Raw genomic sequence first — 18902 nt, 5'->3', positions numbered from 1 at the left:
TAACCTGGGGGCACGTTTGCTACTGGGCCCTTACAGAACATGCCCCTCCCTACCTGGAGTGTTGTGTTCCAGTTTGATTGTAGGCATTTGCATTCTGCTAAGAAAGCAAGGACCTGTATGTATGTCTGCATATCTGTGGGGCTGAAAAGAGAAAAGCTGCCTTCACTGCTTTCTTGTTGATCACTCTTCCTATTTGGTTTGCGTTTGTCCTCCTTTCCCACAGTAAGACTTTTATTTACAATAATGTGGAAAACGCTACAGTCTTTGGTACAGTTTTTGGAGGACTTATCCCTCCTGCTGGTGCCTGTGACCATGGTTCCCTTTGTGCAGTGGCTGTGGGTGTCTGCTCAGGGAGTATGAGTCAAGCAACGGGACCTAACCCCTGGTGGACTTTTAAATGGGAGCTCTGTGGGTTTGTTGGCAAGGGGCTGATGATGGGATGGATGTTCACGCTGCTCATGAGGCCCATGATCAAAGCAGAGCTTGAACACCTACTTGTGGGCTATAAATATTGCGTCTTCTTCCATGTGCTCTTGACAACTCGTGCTCGTGTGCAGAAGCTGTCAGTGATAGACACCAGGGGATGCTGCAGGGAGGGTCCATGGGACGGATAGCAGCGATGATCCTGTGAGCAGAAACTATACACCAGCATGAGAGCTGGACAGGGACCAGCCTGGTGGCTGCGGGCAGCATTCCCCCTTGGCTTTTTACAAAATGCTTTTTATTTCCAGTCATTTGGAGAAACCCTAACGTTACCCAGCTGCGATAGAATCCAGTTCACTCTATTATTCAACATTGGGACCAAATCGTGAGCTTTCTTCACATTATTTTCAATGTTTCTTTATTGTTCCTATGCTATCCCTGAAAGGAATGTAGTTCCCCGATGCATAGGTTGCTCTGTTTGAGCAACTAAAAGAGGATTTAATTCATTTAGTAAACAGGAATTTAACTTTATATTCTCTTAATCTTTGTCAAAGGGTGTGCCTTCCTTCAGGAATGTGAAGTATGCAGCAATTGAGGAAACTATTTGCATTCCTGTCAGCGATTAAAAGAACATAAAACTGCTAATACAGGCCTTGCTGAACATACCAAACTCTCTTGTACCTGTAATAAAATCAGATTTAGAAAACTGTAAGATACAATCTCCATCTCTCTTAAAAACAGAGCTGACAGGACTATAAATTAACTCTCATGATCATCTGTTTGACTAACCAGATTTGGAGAATTCCAAGCCCTGCTTCTTAAGAAATACTTAGTAATGGTTATTTTCTAGTTTACCTGTCTGTGGTGGGGCGTACACCAGAAGGTTTATGTTCTACAAGAGTTTTGTATGATGACAACATTAGGTTCCTTGTCTTAACAGGATCTTCAACATACTTTTACGGTTGTAAAACACTAAAGTTAGCCTTGCCTGTGCTTAGGGTTTGTAGCATATGAGACAGTTCACTGATCCCAAACCACAGAAAAAACGTCACAGTTTTGCAAAATCCTTTTCCTCTTTTTTTTTTTGTTTTCCATTTAGCATTACTAACTTTTATTTTCAAGACAAATAATGGGCTGAGAGTTGCAAGCCAGTGCGGGTGTGTGCGCGGACCCATTGACAGCGTTGGGGGCTGGGTCATTGCCACCAAGAGGCGAGTGGCAACAGAGGAGGTGAGGGAAGGGAACAACGTCTTTTGCGACACTTCCACGCTGCAGCTCCTGCCTGTGAGTGTTTGAGGCTGCAGGGAGGACCAGCAGCTGTGCTTACAGACCCTGTGTCCTCCAGCCTGCCCGTCCTCCTGAGGTTGGCACAAACCAGCTCAGATATCTTGAAAGCCTTGCTGCTCAGCACTGGAATAGCCATTAAGCCAGCATGCTTCAAATAGCAGTGTGCCAAACACAAACATATTTTCTTGAGTAGTAAGTGACAACAGATACGAAGCTCTGATACGTGTGCTGTTATTTTACTGCAGTTTCATGTAAAGCATGCTGTTCCTTGGAGGGTGGTAGGGGTGGAGGTGGACGGGACCCCTAAATTACATAATTTCTGCATTGGGTCATGCCAAAAAAAAAAAAAGAAAAAAAAAGAAAACAACTGGATATGATTTTCCATACTTAGTAGAAACAGCTGCTTTGAGTAGCCTTGACATTAAAATCCATTTATCGAAAACCTTAGAGATTTTCCAAACCTTCAGTTATATTCAAAATATGATTCAGATGCATTAGGCAACCCCAAGTGGAGACTGATGCGTTAAACCATCTGTTATCTATGGAAATATTTAATGTCAGTTTGGTGTTTTTCTGATTTTTAGATTCAGCAAAATGTGTTTGTATTTATAGGGCAACATGTTATAGTTAGTTCTGAAGGGGTTGCTGGTACCTAGATTCACCACTTAAGGTTTAAAATCTTCTCTGTGTTTTCCAGCTGTAGTGTTTATTCATTAAATAATTTGGTGATTATTTTTTAGGTATTGCACATCTGTATTTGCAAAAACAAACTTATTTGCCTTGAATTTACTTTGTCGATTGTAGAAAACTGACTAGCAAGCTTATGTCGCAATGAACATTTCTTGCTATGATTTATTTGCAAAATATGATTGCACTCTTGAGAACCTTGAGCTCTGTAGTACCTTAAATGTTTTAGAAACACTTGTCATAGAGAGAGAGATTTCCAGAATCAGCAAATCATCTCTCAGCTGCAAAATAAACCACCCTTAGGAGCAGCTGGCTATACTGGTGTACATCACATCAGTAATACTGATGCACTTCTGTGGTGCAAGGGACAATAATATATGCACATAGAAATTCCTTTAAGCAGCATGTGGATCCTAGAGGAAAGTTGTCTTAATACTGTGAATCAAAACCCCCATAAGATTAAATCTGAGTTGCAGAGTAGAACAGTATGTGACTACTTGCTGTTGGTCTTCAACTGGAAACATTTTACTCTGTCAGAAGTAGGTCTGAATACAGCAAAGCACTTAAGTATTCTTTTAACTTTAAACATATGAGTAATCCAGGTAAAGTCAGCGGAATTACTTATTTTCAAAGTTAATTTCATGCTTAAATGATTTGCTGACAAAGGTCATAATTATGGATGTCAAAGAAATATAACTTTGAACAGATGTTAGAGAGCTTTTTCAAATCCATGTACAGTGGAGCGAAGGGCAGTTAAAGATAAAAAGCTGAGATAAGTGGAGGGCACTCAAGGGACAGCAGGGAGGTAGGACAGCTTTGCCCTAAGGATGTCGGCATCAGCTTCTCATCTCAGGTGCTTCTTGGATGGTTTCATTCTGGTGGGAATGTGTGCCCTGGTTGTAAGGGGCAGCAGGTCTGGGGGGACAGATGGAAAGGCAAAGCTCGAGTGGTTCAGAGTAGCAGTTTACTATTTATTTCCACATAATCCCGTGTTCTTTTTGGTCGGGTTTAAAACACAACCTTTAACAAAACAATATAAAAAGGGGGGAAATATATGAGGTTAGATCGCTGCCTTTCCCCCAGTGAAAAAAAATCTATATTTTCAGGAGGCAAAAGCCACCCCAGGCCATGGCGTAAGTCTCCATCGTATCCTCTAAATCCCCTAAGATCCCAGGACCTCCAGAATTTGAGAGCATCTCTCACTGTCCCCTTTACATGCTCACCACTTCATGTCAACACCATAAGAGGGGTGTACTGGGACGTACTGGTCTAGCATCAAAGTCCACTTTGAAAGCTTGACCCCAGGCCAAAGGAGGTTCCAGTAGTATTCCCTTGGTTGCAAAAGCAGACAATAAGCATCTTCATGCACAGTGACCTGTTCCAGAAATCTTTTATTTTTTTTCTTAAAAAAAAAAGGAAAGAAATAAGTAGTTCTCTCTTCTTTTCTGTCTCTTCATTTCTGCCTGACCTTTCTGAATAGGAGGGCTGATTGGGGTGCAAGTGGCATTCTAGCTGCATTAATTTAGCAGGAAAACAACCCATTTCCATGGCCAAAGGAAGTAGCTGACAAAATCTGTTAATGAATTGACACACTTATATCCAATCAATGACTTGAAATACAGATAGAGAAAACAAATCTAAACAAACAAATGCCAACCAGAGAGGCAGGACCTCTCAGAACGTACTTGCTGTACTTGCTGCTGTAATTCCGTGCTGTAACTTAGCCAAAAAACAGTGACCCTTGAGTGTTTTATCTGCAAATGCTGGAGCCAGCAGCTGTACTGCAGCGTTTCAGTGCAAGCTGACAGTTGGGAATTCTCCTTAATTGACATAAAAGTTTCACTTTAATGGAAGTAACGATTTTTCCCTCCCATCCTGGCAGCAGTCAGAAGGTCTACACCACAGCAAAATGTGAGGATTCAGCTACCGCTGGTACAGCACAGCTGGTGTCAGTCTGTGACACTAAGGGTACAGGCACGTGCTGTGGGTTTGTGGTGTAAGGACAGTATATGTAGCATGGGCATTGAAATACCGAGATCTGCTCAGTAACAGTGAAAGGTAGCACAGGCTGGTATCAGCAATGGTAGTCAAGGTTTTGTGGTTGGGGCTGTGTGTTTTTTGGAGGCCTTTGTTGTATGGTTTTGGAGCTGTGTGTTAAAGTGAATGGGCTCAGATCCATCAGGGGAGAAAGTACTGCTTTCTTGAGCTGTTCTTCCTCTCCTGGTATAAATATACGAAAAGAAAGGAAAATTAGAGAGGATGTTTATAGGCTGAAACAATATGCTGGAAGTGGAGGGGATGGAACTTCTATTCTGGAGACCTTGCTGTGGCCGAATGTCACAATCTCTAACATCACCAAGCTTCTCCTCTTCCCATGTCCCAGAACACAGAGGGGCAATGGGGCTGCGCTGAGGCTGCTGTAGAGGACAGAGAGCTCTGTCCTATTCATGGTGCAAACCCCAAGTCCTGGGCGAGCACATGGGTCAGGGGAGCCTGTCCTTGCCCTGCAGCCTTGGAAAAACTTAGACACAGAGAAGTTTAGCATTTCTGGTTTTATCCCAGAATTATAAAGCTTGTAATGCAAAAAAGCATGGGGAAAACAAAAAGTCTGATGGGTAGGGCAGGTGCTGTTTTCTTGGTGTGTATTTTCCTGAGAATGGTCGTTTCCAGTGCTGCATCAGTTGACAGTTTTGAACCAACTTAACACGAGGTTTTGATTGTTCAGTGTCTGTCACTCAGAGCAACCCTAGAGCTGTACCTTCCAATTAAATATATAACAATAATAGAGAGGAAAACGTACGTGCTGGTGCAATAAATTTAATAAAGAAGTGCCTGCTTTAGATTTTGTTCCCTAGATGTACTGCAGTGGTAGATTATTATATTTTCAGAACTGTGTTTTAATCTCCCCATGTACTGCAGCATGTGAGGCTTTCAGCATTTCATTTCAGCATTGCTCAGCAGAGAGGTTGGGGAGGAGAGCTGGCTGGGAGAAGGCAATAGGAATGCGTGCTCCCTCCCTCCTGCTGGAGGCAGCTCCATCGCCGTGATAATAAAAACACAGGCAAAACATAATCATCTGTGACTGCAAAATAAATAATTAGGGGAGAGACAAGAGAGGAAAAACAGCTTTCTGGAAAGCCTCTAATCTCCCCTTGATGGTCATACGCCAGCCCATGTGCTGCAGAAGCCTTGGCTGCCCAAGGAGCAATGGCCAATGCCGAACCGTTTTGCAGGCTGGCAGGTGAAGCAGGGGTGCATCCAGCTGGACCCAGGCTTTTCTCACAAAGCTCCTGGGTGTTCCTCACATGTTTCTGCTATCTGCTGCTTGGGCAGGTTTCAGATGGCTTTTGTTTGTTGTGTTTTTTTTAATTTGTTTCTAACAAGAGTGAGCAGCGTTTCAACAGCAATGAAGGGGAAGCATTGAATTCTGCTTTGCAGCATCACACGGCCTGTCATTACCCAGGATGTTTGGTCTCCTTTACACAACACATGTAGTGATACCAGGCCAAAACCAAGAGGATTCTCCTGCTTTTCAGAAACATTTGTTTATATTGCTTTCTGGCCTCAGAAAGACAGGGAGGACTGTAAATGAATTTTCAAGTCAAAATTGAGGCTGAGCCTGCTTTTAATGAATTTTCTATTAGATATTTTCACTTTGATGCTTAGTCCCAGGGGTCCAATGTCTTTGAATGAGAGCAGATATGTGACAGTATGTCTAATATCTCAAGAATTTGTTTTCTTTTTGCATGCAGTGGCATTTTACTGGCACACGCTCAGTTTCTAGGATCTCAGCTTCTCCTGAAGGCTTTGCAGAGAGAAACTAAGAGTGTTGCCTTGCAAAATTTTGTAGGGAAAGATGCCAGCTATTTAATTCACTTGTAGTGTTCACTGTTTCATGTATTTATTTTTAGAGGGTTAGGAAATACAGAGCACACTGAAGTACAGTTCTTCAGATGAGTTCTCTGTGATTTCATGTTGCTTTTGGAAACGAGGAATCAAAAGGAACAATTCAGTTCTGCTCATAACCTCCATTTGGGAGCCTGGTCCCACCCCCACCAGCAAGGGTCTGGGTGTCTCTTCCAGTGTGGACTTTGGCTTCCCAGATTTTGACTGATCTCTGCCAAACTGGCCCAGTGCTTGCTGAGGTTCTTTGCAGTAATGTGCAGGGATGGTTTCTAGAAGCATTAATAGCTGGTGTCCCTCTCCATGCCTGTATGGTTGTTGAGGTCCCTGAGCGTGCCCTCCCAAATCACATTGCAAACATCTGTTATTGATTCCTCATTGTGAATATTGGGAAATGGAAAAAAAGTTCTGCAATACAGATTAATGTTTATAGAGGGCCAAGGTTTTGTAAAACATAATTCCTCTTCTACATCTGAGCGAACACCCACTCAAGGCTTCCCTCCTCAGAACACAAGATGCACATCTGCAAAGAAGTGAACCTCGTGGTTTCCCTAAGACGCATAGATTTTAATACGACAGAGATCTCTGTGTCAGATCGCTGCTGTTGTGTGGCACCTGTTTGCATTGCAGTCCCTTTAGGTGACTGTCCCTTCCCTGAGTTTGCACTCCCAGGTGTTTGGCTGATGTAGCAGAAAGGAGATAGCAGCAGGAGGAGGATGACCCATGTCCTGGCAGTGCTTGTCCATGTCAGTGCAAACTGGAAAAAAATCACAACAGCAAAAAAATGCAAGTAACAGAAGGTCTTCTAAGCATTGTCTTTTTTTTTTTTTTTTTGGGTGTGTGTGTGTGTGTGATATTTAAGTTTCATATCCTCAAGTTTTCTACTCCATTATAAGCTCAAAAAAACAAAATAAATAAATAAATAAGTGTCCTGATAGTACTGTCACAGTCATGGCAAAATCCTTCACTATTAGTGTTTTGAGCTCCTGGGACTTGGTTTTACACCCCTGTAACCTTCAAGGAAAAAAAAAATCTGAAGAACTGAGTGTAGGATGTTATTAAGAGAATGAGGAGAAAATGGCCATCTGGCTCTCCTGAAGAGTTCATACTTTAGTTTCTTTTAAAAATCTGTCAGGAGTCTGATTGGAAAATCTGGTTGGAGTGCAGGAACTTCCACATCAATTTTGATCTAATCTGGCTCTCTTTTTTTCCCCTCCCTCCCTCCCTCCCTCCCTCCCTCCCTCCCTCCCTCCCTCCCTCCCTCCCTCCCTTCCTTCCTTCCTTCCTTCCTTCCTTCCTTCCTTCCTTCCTTCCTTCCTTCCTTCCTTCCTCCCTCCCTCCCTCCCTCCCTCCCTCCCTCCCTCCCTCCCTCCCTCCCTCCCTCCTTCCTTCCTTCCTTCTTCTTTTTCGTTCTCTTTTTTTCTTTTTCGTTCTCTTTTTTCTTTTATTTTTCTTTTATTTTTCTTTTTTTCCCCCTTTTTTTCTCTTTTCTACCATTTTCTCAAAATCCCTTTAAAAGCCATTTCCAGGTGTATCCGAATTTCCACAGACAAAGCAGGGCAACATTCAGTGTTTTGATCTTTCCTGTTCTGCTCGGGGTGCAGGTGAGGAGGCCGATGGGCACTGTGCTCTGTGCCCTCACAAAATACGGGGAAAGAGGAGGGCCAGTGCAAGGAAGAAACCACTGCCCTGTGTCAGTAGGAGAAGAGTGCGTCCTGTGGCTGTTTCCTTGGGCACGGTGCGGTTCAGCTGACTGATGTAAGGGTTCTTTCACATTTTTTGAAAGAGGCGTCGGTGACTCAGGCCGCAGGCATGTCTGTGGGGCTGCCTGCTGCAACAGCTGCTGCTCTGCACCTACTTGCGGAAGGTTTTCCTCTTCAGGAAAAAAAATAATAATAATAAAAGAAGAAAAAGAAAAGAAAAAGAGAAAAAATGGAGCAAAAAATAGGAGAGAAAGAAAGAAAAAGCCAGCTGCGAGGTACTTAAGGACAAGAATCTTCTGCATGAAGCTGGATTCGGAGGCGAAGCAGATACTTTCCTGGACGCTAAACCCCAGATGCTTTCCAGAAAATGTCAGTTCCTGTCCAAGTGACAGAGCAGTTTCTCAGGGCTGCAGAGGACGGCTGAAAGTGCCGCCGGAGAAACAAATCCCCACTCACGAAGCGCTCTGGGGCGGGAGCACGCGGCAGGGGTGTGCTGGGGCTGCTGCCAGGCGTGCAGGCCCCACGAGCTCGCTCGCCGCCCCGGCAGCCGGCAAGCAGGGATGGCCGTCCTTAGGTGTTGCATCTCCGTCCTGCAGAGCCGTAAGGATTAGTTCCTGCACGTTTTGTAGATGAAAAGCAGCATATGAGTGCTGAGTATTGCAATATCAGCCAAGAGGGATGATTCAAAAAGCAGAGCCTGTGTGAAGAGTCCTAGCGCAGAGGAAATACATATATGGAAACATAAGCTTGGCAACGGGACGCTTTTTTTTTCCCCCTTCTTTGATGTCTGGCCTCAGTAATCCAGACAGATTCCTTCAAAAATTGGTCCAACTTATTTCTGCGCTTTTATCTTACTACCTGCTACTTGTTCATTCGAAGTAGCTGTGAAAAATATCGAGTACCTGGCTGTATGTAGATGTATGCTTTTTGCATGAATAAGGTAACTTGAGTACGCTGTAACACTCCCCCTAAACGGGACTGTTCTTGGCAATTTACACTTCCCGAGTCCTCTTGGGATGAGAGCAGAGCTTGCCTGTTTCTTCATCTGACCCACATATTTGCACTTTCTCAGTGTGGTTTAGTCCAGTAAAAGCACACTGTCCTACTCCTATCTGGTGCTCTTTTTTCCCCAAGGAAAAAAAAAAAAAGAGTTATGTTCAGTTACAGCTTGAGTTAGGGTTCAGTTTCAATGCAGTCTCTATCACGTTACATATTTTATTAGACCAATATTCTGGAATCTGCATTTTGCTAGTGCTTTTTTGTATAAAATGGTCGTATCTGATTACAGATTTTCTGTAACAAGAAGGAATAAGAGGAAATATGCATCTCCAGCTCTTGGATCAATATAAGTAAACTTCTGGCTTCAGAAAAGTTGTACATGACATCTATAAAAATGTCTAAGCATGTTGCTTAGTAAAACTTAATCAGAAATATATATATGCTCTTCACGGTCTTCAGAGGAATGGCCAAGGATTTACCTGACAGAAGAGTTTGATATATATGAATAGTATTTTTATTCTGGATAGTAGAAAATGGAAAAAAAATAAATCTGAATGAGAATTACAAAATGGAAGTTGAGATATTTTTACAACTTGGCCTTTACTACATTCCTGAGAACAATGGAAATAATTTTATACTACACCTCGAAGATAGTCTAGAATTTTTCTCTGCTTCCCTCTCTGATGTGTATTAATGAGGTTTACAGACAGGTTCTGTCTTTTCTCCTCAACACAGGTGCTCATTTGCACTTTGTGCTGTCCATCTCTCCTCTTCCAAGTGATAGGTGAAGCTAACTCCACATTTTCCCGGCCTCCCCAAAATCATTTATACTTGCTATAATTTAATACCAAGGCAGCAAATGCCTTATCAGTTTTGAAACAGCGGTCTGGATAATTCTAAGCAGATGTCTCTCTTTCTCTAATCACAACATCAGTTATTTCTTGGTCAGTCTTGATTAGCTGATTCTTACATAATGAGAAAGCATAGTTAATGGCCACTTGTATGTGGGTTGAACATGCTGAAAAGAACAGCTTAGCCCCTTGAGAACAAGAGGCTGATGAGCCAGTAAAATCAAGCTAAATGGAATGAGTCTTCATTATGAGTCATTAGAAAAGATGACGCTTTGGCTAACAGATGAAATATCTTTGATGAAGACCAGTTGTAAAAGCACAACTTAATGCTTAATAAATGTATTGGGGTGACTCATAAATTCAACGTACACATTTGTTTCTTTGCAGTACGTGTCAAGTCCGGTGCAACACCATTTCCTGTGTTAGATGTGTCCCCTGGCTGGATATGGCTTTAAAAAAGACACTCTTACAATCACTGGATGAAAGACGACTGCACGATAGCTTGGCAGAGGATTCAAAATGAAAATAAGAGTGTTCAGACCTACTGCATTTGGCTGGAAAATGGGCAAGTCTCCCATTATGGACTGACTAGTACCTGCTAGGTGTATTTGATTAGACCTGAAACTTGGCTAGTTAGAGATCGGACTGGATTGGTGGAAGCTACATGTTCCACAGACTCATTGGATAGCTTATGCAGTTTTAGTTGGACAAATAATAATACAGTTTATAATAGAATCATCTAGGTTGGGGAAGACCTTCAGGATCACCAAGTCCAACCATCACCCTGACTTACCAAGTCCCATCACTAAACCACGTACCTTAGTGGCACATCCACACATCTCTTAAGCACCTCCAGGGACTGGGACTCCACCACTTCCCTGGGCAGCCCATTCCAAAGCTTGAAGCAGCAGGGATCTATGAGACAAAAATGTATAGTTAGGGTATTTGAAGTGCTACACAAGAAGTGAAAAACAGAATATATCTCCTATCTGTACATAAACAACTCTCCCTATAATAATAATAATAATAATAATAATGTAGATAATGTGATTAGGTGATGTTATTAGGCAAGAGATAGTGTGAGATAGTGTTGGGGAAGCATGAGAGCTGTCAATGACTGTAACAAATGTTTCTGAAACTAAAATATTTTGGGAGGGAAGGTGGTAGGAGGTTTGCTTATTTGTTTGTTTCTTGTTAAAGACGTGAGTAGTTCTTACTGCCTACTGACATTAAAGAAACCAAAAGCAAGTAGATACTATTTTCACTTGTACTTTGGTTAAGGTTGAAGAGAAGTGATGTCTTTGTTCATAAAGGAGTTGCATCATCTTTGAAAATCTTCATCGCTTTATTAAGTGAATGTAAATTTTGGCAATTAATGTCTTTGCAAACTATTTACAGGAATACTGCTCAAGTAGAACAAGCACTACACTTTTTATGAACTCAAAGGTGTAGTGATTTATTATAACATCCTATTTTAGAAAACATTTCTCCTTAAAAGATTTTTATCCAGCGGTTCCTCTTTGATCTTTTTTAAAGAATAAGAGCTGTTATTTTCAGAAGAAAATACATTTTCAATAAATTTGGAGCAATATCCATCAAATTGCACGTGACAGTTCCGTGAGAGAAGAGGAAGAGTCACAGGTCCTGAATATAAAGATGGGTTTACCCTGACAAAGTTTGCCCAAGCTGTTTTACAAGGAACACGCATTTTCTGTTAGTTTAGCAATTTCTTGGGAGGAAACCACTCACCATTGTCTGAGCAGCATCAGATAGACTGCTTTATTTGTTGCTTTCCACAAGGTGAATCTATTTGTTTCATAGTAATTTAACCCAGATCAACGATGCCGTCCCAAAGACTTCCTGTCCTTATTGCTGTGAAGGCTGACATTGTTGTGGTTCCGAATTCTTGTAGAAAGAGGAAGCGAGACACATGCTTCCCAGTTTCCTGCCAGTGCAGCACAGTGCCTAGCCAGACACTTCCTAAGAGAGGACATCACTGCCGCCACTGGTGAGCCCCACAGTCTTGGGGTCCCGCACTGGGAACAAAAAGGCCAGCAACAAATAAATATATTTAATAAGTAATGAATTCACTTAGTAGGAAAGGCCAGTGTAGAGAATGAATTGTTTAACAGATTAATGTGAATGTCTTTTATATTTTATAAACCTCCCAAGTCCCTGGTGTGCTGAGCTAGGTTTTGTTTATGTACATGGAAACATGAAATCTTTTCCAGTCCCTGTGCAAATAACACAGAATTGGACTTCATTGCATTGGCTAATTTAACAAGTCCTAGGAGGCTTTTTGTTACTCGGTAATAGAGGAGGAGCCACAAACTCCAGAACTGCTGCACCAGCACAATCTCTTTGAATGAAATAATCTTCCTTACTTTGTAAGCTCTCCGTGAAGAGTTTGCGTGATAGGTCTGACTTCACAGCGAACACAGATTTGTGCTTAGGGTCCTTTGGGGCTACCCAAAATGCTGAGCAGCAGGTGAGAGCCCCGGTGGCCAGCTCCAGCCCAGGTTCCTGTTGTAGCATTCTCTAATATCAGTTACCCAATGAATAGCTGAAAACGTCTGATTTTGGTGAAGCTATGATTTTTAATGAAGGATTTAAAGATCTTTTCTTTATAACACAAAGCCTTAATATTTTAGAACTGGGAATTTATTTATCTCTTGTAACTAGTGGATAATCATGTGGCACTGAGAAGCAAAGCATTTTAAACTGCTGATATTATTTCTGTTATGCCTGGTAAATAGAACTAATGCAAACATCCCATAAATATTTTAATAGCTTTTTCCTGTATTTCTTTAGAAAATGTTTAAAGAGACACCTAATTTTCGACAGAGATACTTCTTGTGTAAACCCTTGTTAATTCCCTTTTAATGACTTTATTAACATTATTTAATTGAATATTGATACATTTAGAAGTCCTTTAAGCATCCTATTTTATTGAAGTTTTACACTCACATGTTGATAAGTAGCACAATGTAAGATCACTGATTAATTGCATCTTTGCTTAATTCCATTTGATCTACTTCAACATGAAAGACAAAATGTAGGTACAGGAGAGCTCTCTTTTTTGATCAACTTTCTGTAGTTCGTATGCATAGTTTGTACCACTTAATTTAAGTTCATTTAAATTCCCAATATGCCCAGTTAGTATGTGTGTGATCACACTCACAGAGCTTGGGGGGTCTAAATATTTTACTCTGTGAAATGTTCTGTCTTTTATCTCTTCTGTTATGAATAATTTACTTGTTGGTACAGCTTCAGAAGTGAATCCTGTTCTGTAAAAGCATATATGTTTTACTGGGAACAGTAAGTATCACAATGATACTAGCTTTCTCCTTGGAAAATGTCCTTACAATATGAGAAGTCTGTAGAGAGGTGGATGCCTTGTCTTGTGTTACTTAGCTTAATAGCTAGCTGCTTTTCTTGTACACTACCACAAGCACTGGCACTACCATACATTTTTAATCATAACATGGTTGCTTTTCTCATCTCAAATGTTCTTTGCTTCTTTATAAACATTTTTTGCAAAGTTCACACAGGGTGAAAATCACTTCAAGAGCAAAGGGACTGTGGCAGATCATGTAGTGTATTGAAACCACATCTCTAGGGCTTTTGCAGTGCAGGATTTTTGTGTAGGCTTTCTGCAGTAAGGTGAATTTTGTACATTTCCCTAATATTTACTAACATTTTGTTAAGACAATTAGAACTGTAGCAGTTGTATTAAGTTACTTTTTCATGTTTATATTCATTCGCACAATTAGTTGAAACTATAATATCACTTTCACTTGAGTACTCTTACTGTGTAGGTTTTGAGCAGTCTGACAATATCTGCAAATTGAAAAGTGAAGGTTGCGTCCTTACCTATTTTCAGTTCAGCAGGAAAACATTTTCAGTTTTGGCAGTAGAACTAAAGGGGAAAAATCTCTCTTTTGTTGGCTTTCCCATAATCCTCTTATTAAAAAACATATGGGTTTTCCGTACAGGTAGACTATGGGGAGAGTAAGTAACGTCTTTTCACAGACATACCTGCCCTTGCATGATCTTCAGAAAAAATCCAAGCAAAATCCACAGAACTGGGATCAGACCTCAGGATCAGATCTACTGAACGTAGTAGATAATTTGTGACATAGGCTGGAAGATCTAAGAGACAGTGTTAATACTATGAGGGTTAGAAATATGGGAGGATTCAGTCATTCTGAATGCAGATGGTTTTGGATTTGCCGATACCACACGATCACAGTATTAAATCATGTATCTTTCATGCAATCATGAAATCATTCAGTGAGGTGGTTCTTCTTGGGAGCTCACAGCACACTGAGAAGCACTAGAGACAAATATCTGCTTGGTGGAGGTGATGGAGGAGAGAGAAGCTCAGGAAAGCAGTACACTTAAGACTCTTCTAGGAAAAGCTTTTCTTGCGCAGAAAGATGGCACAAGAACTGCTGTTGAAAAAGGTGTCACTGCGGTGAGCCTTGGAAGTCAGGATATCATGGATGCATTCAGACTGCTGAAACTTGTTTTGGTTTTCACCTCCAGAAGTGTTCTGAGAACAGAATTTTTAAAGATTTTTTTTATTTTTTTTTTTTTTACTGCAATCCAGGGATAAGGAAAAATTAAGATAATACCTCAGCCCAAGCAAATGAAGAATGGTAAATACACGATTGACAGTGTGATTTAGGGACTAAAATATTTTGCACTCTCAACAATTTGCACTTCAACACCAGAAGTTTTGCACCAGCTGGGATGTAGAGTGCTCACCTAACATTGGAAGAGGATGTTAGGAAACTGTCTGTCCTATTAGGAAATTATATCAGGAATGAGGTATACCAGGACTAAGGAAATCAACATGACACGGCAATGCCTAATTAAATATTGTACAGGAAGAATAGATGAGGTCAAAGAGGAATATTACTCATCTAAGGTCATTTTAGTTTGTAAAACTGTGATAGTGTCAGCCATGAGAAACTCCTGTGTGTTCTCCATATCATTATTTTCAGTCGCCTAAATGAAAAAGATGTTTTTAAAGAGAAAAGTAGAAAGGAAGACAACAGGTAGAAATGGGAGACAGCAAGTTGGTCACAGGATAGAAAAAGGAATTTAATAGCTTAACAGATTGAAAATACTCAGGTATTACTCTATAGTAATGTCTAATTTTTGTCTTGGATCTTGGAGAAAGAATTTTATTGCCATCAGGTTTGGCTGACTGATTTTGTTTGTTGACGCTGATATAGAAGAAGAAGCAACTTGATATATAAGAAGAAGCAACTCTGTTTTCTATGTGAAAATATAAAATGGAAACATAAGATTTAGAAGCATAGGATTTTGTCAAATGGAGCATAGACAGGAGTCTTTGCATCCACCAGAAAATGAACAAAGGCCTAGTAATGGAGTTGAGGTGCAGTCAAGAAAAAATTAGGGGGCTTCAAGTTTAGAAAGAATTTTAGGATGCAACTCAAGATTAAGCACTAATGCAGCCCAGTTTGGAGCTTGGGTATGTTCATGCTCTGAATCAGATGCATGTGTTTGGTTCAGAGGAAAAACAGGAACTCCCCTCAGACACACTTTGAGAAGAGTTAATGTACTATTCAGATGTTTTAGCAAAAGTCAATTCTAATTTATTTCTGTATATTACTAATGTCATTGCATGAATTATTGCAAATGATATGGAGATGGTTATACCAAAAAAAAAAAAAAAAAAGTTAAATTAGAAAGGCCTAGTATTTTTCATATCTTGTCAGTTATGACATTTAATCTTAATTATGTCTGAATTTGACTGATTTTCCAATTGCCTGAGTTTAGCAAGAGTATGTTGTTGCTAGGACACAGCTACTTGATGTGATACATCTATCATCAACCTAAAAGAAAAATTTTAAAGACTGATTCTTATATTTACATTCACAAACATACTCAGTGTCCTAAATGCAGAAGGACTGTAACACTCATTCTTAAATAAAAACATCGAGAGGTATTTCAGAAATATTTCCTTTTTGAGCGTGTTGATAGATAAATAGGCAAGAGGAGCATGCTCAAGCCTTATTCTTGTTTCCACTGATTCCTTAGTCTTGGTTTGTTTATCACTTTAATGTTCTCAGAAATGAATTTATTTTGTTCTTTTGCTTTTCTGTTGCATGTGAAAAGCATCCTAGCACCATTCATTTCTGCCACTGATTTGTTTTCTCCTTTTGAAAATTAATCGCTAATATTTAAGAAAGGTTGCAGACATCGCTGGCTCTGCATTCCCTCACAGGGTATCTCTGAATTTCTTATTTCATTATCATCATGATATAGGGGAGTTCACTGCATGCATTCATATGGGCCCCTAACTATACACGTAGTAATTATATTCTATGTTACAGGTACTAATTATATAGTGGTGACTTCCAAGGCTTCCTTTTGTAACATTTTGATGGGAAGAGTTGAGGCTGTGGTTTTCAGTGGGCCTGAAAGAGCTGTGAATGCCTGTGTCAGCAGCAGTGAGTTGGTTTCTGACTCTATTACCCCGAAAGGCCACAGTAAAACTTCTATAATGATGTAGGAGTTATATATACTATATAATGATCAGACTTGTGATATTCTCTTCATGTTTGATTCATGTCTCAGAAGTACACAGAAGCTCTGCAGGGGGCATGCCTTAGTCCTTGATAATGTAAAAAAGTAGGCAGCAAATGTTTGGCTGCATTGCTAATGTTTAGCAAGCAGCATCTTTCCTGTTTCTTTATTTTTACACCTGTGACCCAACTCTTATAGTGTACCACAGCTTTGGATACATTTCAAGAACAAATATCTTGTCCTTGGTGACCTAGCAGGTTTTGTTTGTTTGTTTGTTTGTTTGTTTGTTTTTGTCCTGAAAGACAAGTAGAATGAAAATGGATTCATTAGGACTCATGCATTATCTAGAAATCTTCCAAATTACGGGCATTTTTGCATCCCTGTATATTCACATTGCAGCCTGGCCATATGATAAATTAGCTCAGTCACACTATAATATTGGTTAGTAATATGTAGGATGGCAGCATAGTTACAGGAGCAGAGCTGGGAAATCCCTCGGCTTCCAAGTATTCTGTCCTGCAGGCAGGCATTTCTGGAAAATGTCCCTAGAGCCTGTTTTTTCCTCCTGAGAAAATACTTTGAAAGAAAATGTTTAGTCAAGGACAAGTCAGTAGTGTCATTAGTATAAGAAAAAAATGGAATACCTGGGCACAACACTTGTTAACAAATGAATCGAATACATTTTATGGGACTCCAATGAAACCATGAACTTGAACTGAATATTGCACACATTTTTATCTAGGAAATAAGAGGGCCTTCTAGAACATGTTAGAACATTTCATTTCATGATTCTATAGATAATTTTATTCCAGAACTTCTAAAACTTTGGCTTTATATCAGCTTTTTTCTTGTTGAAACTTAATGTTTCAACGTAGCAGCATAGTGCAAGGCCAAGGCCATAGTAATGTGTTATGAGAACAGTTAGAATATCATTCATCTTTAGAGTTCAGGAAAAACTAGAAAAAGTTTGAAATTTATTATAGTAGAAGACAATGACTATTTTACTAGGGACATTTAGGACTGTCATTTGCATGAAATTAAAGATGTTCTCTTATAAATTTATGTATGAAGTTCTGACAATCCACATCATTTCAGAGACAAAGATTTAGAATGTGATACTGGAATAACATTTGGTAGATATATTGCTAGATCAAAGTCTGTTGATATTAATATGAAATCTCAGTTTTCTTTATCTTTTAAGAGAGACTTTTTTTTTCTTTTTCTTTTTTTTTTTTTAATCCTAAAGCAGTCTGCAGTAACCAGTGGTTCAGCAGGATTTTAGTGCACTCTGTACAGGGAAAGGTACTGCACTATTTTAGCACTCTGTTGCTGCATGGCTGGATATGTTTAAAAGGTCTCCTCAAGTGGGCATTTTGAAGTGAGAATTCAGGGTGAAAAAACCAGCTCCTCTGTCCCAATACAAAAGCTTGGTAAGCCAAAAGAATAAATAGATATTTAAAGATGTACAGTAAAGATCTTTTGCTTTAAAGATGGAGTAGCATCTAGGACCGTAATACAAATTCAGATGCCATGAAAGAATTTAAGCAGTAATATTGTAAACCAGAAAAAAAAAAAAAAAGGGATTGCATTTTGCTACTAAAAAAAAATCTCATGTTATCACCCTTGGTTAGCATTACTGACTTAGCTTGCTTTTTGTATTAGTTATTGAAAATGTTGGTTTTGTGCTTCCCAGAAGAATGCTTCATTATTACATATACAGCTGACATCTTGCAGCTGCCAGCACCCTTTTTAACAAATTCCATCTTCTTACTTCTCTGTTATAATGTATGCATCAGCTTGCCAGAATGGCACTGTATTACAGTATTAGATAGCATGGCAGGGGCAGGTAAAGTAGCAAAAGTTAGGCAAAGCTGAAAAATAAGACCAAAGAAGCCAGTAGAGTAGATCTGTCATTGACATAAATTGGCCGTTGATTTTAACTGAGCTATGTTGATTTACGGTAGTAGGTGACTTCATTCAACATTTATTAGAAAAACCGTATTAGAGTGAATAGGTGTAATGACCTAGCATTCATCATTAGCTAAATGATTAATTGATCTGATGCTCATCTTTGCTTAATAAGTTTATAATCTTGATTTCCAAAGATGTAAAGATGTCCATTAATATCATGGTCTACAGTCATGACAAGCAGTGTCCTCCTGACTGCAACACTGATGTACGATTGCTTTCTTCATGTCTGTAGCTACTAATCTGGTCACATTTGAAGATCTTTGTATCATGACATCATTGGAAAAAAAGTGCTCTAGACATCTAGTTTCACTCCTATAGCAATTAAAAACACAATAAATCATAGGATGTTTACAGAACATAACTATCACTATAGTTACCAAATGTAACTATAGTGAATGATTTCCAGAACATCTGGATGGATGTGGATAATGATATGCAACTGTAACTTATCTGGATGGGACTGTACTTAATTTATGATGAATCCTATATCTAGATGGCCCTCTGTAGAAAAATTGTT

At 39.8% G+C, this 18902-nt stretch overlaps 1 protein-coding gene across 3 annotated transcripts in view; it reads left to right on the top strand.

The window, feature by feature from the left end:
• The window catches only part of ADAM12 (ADAM metallopeptidase domain 12), a 182688-nt gene that overhangs the window by 46351 nt on the left and 117435 nt on the right, over positions 1-18902 (top strand). The gene's annotated exons all lie outside the window — the stretch shown is intronic.

This window comes from Anser anser (genome assembly GCF_964211835.1).
Source record: "Anser anser genome assembly, chromosome: 7".
NCBI lineage: Eukaryota > Metazoa > Chordata > Aves > Anseriformes > Anatidae > Anser > Anser anser.
The sequence above is the reverse complement of the archived record's forward strand: the minus strand, read 5'-3'. Positions and strand labels throughout refer to the sequence as shown.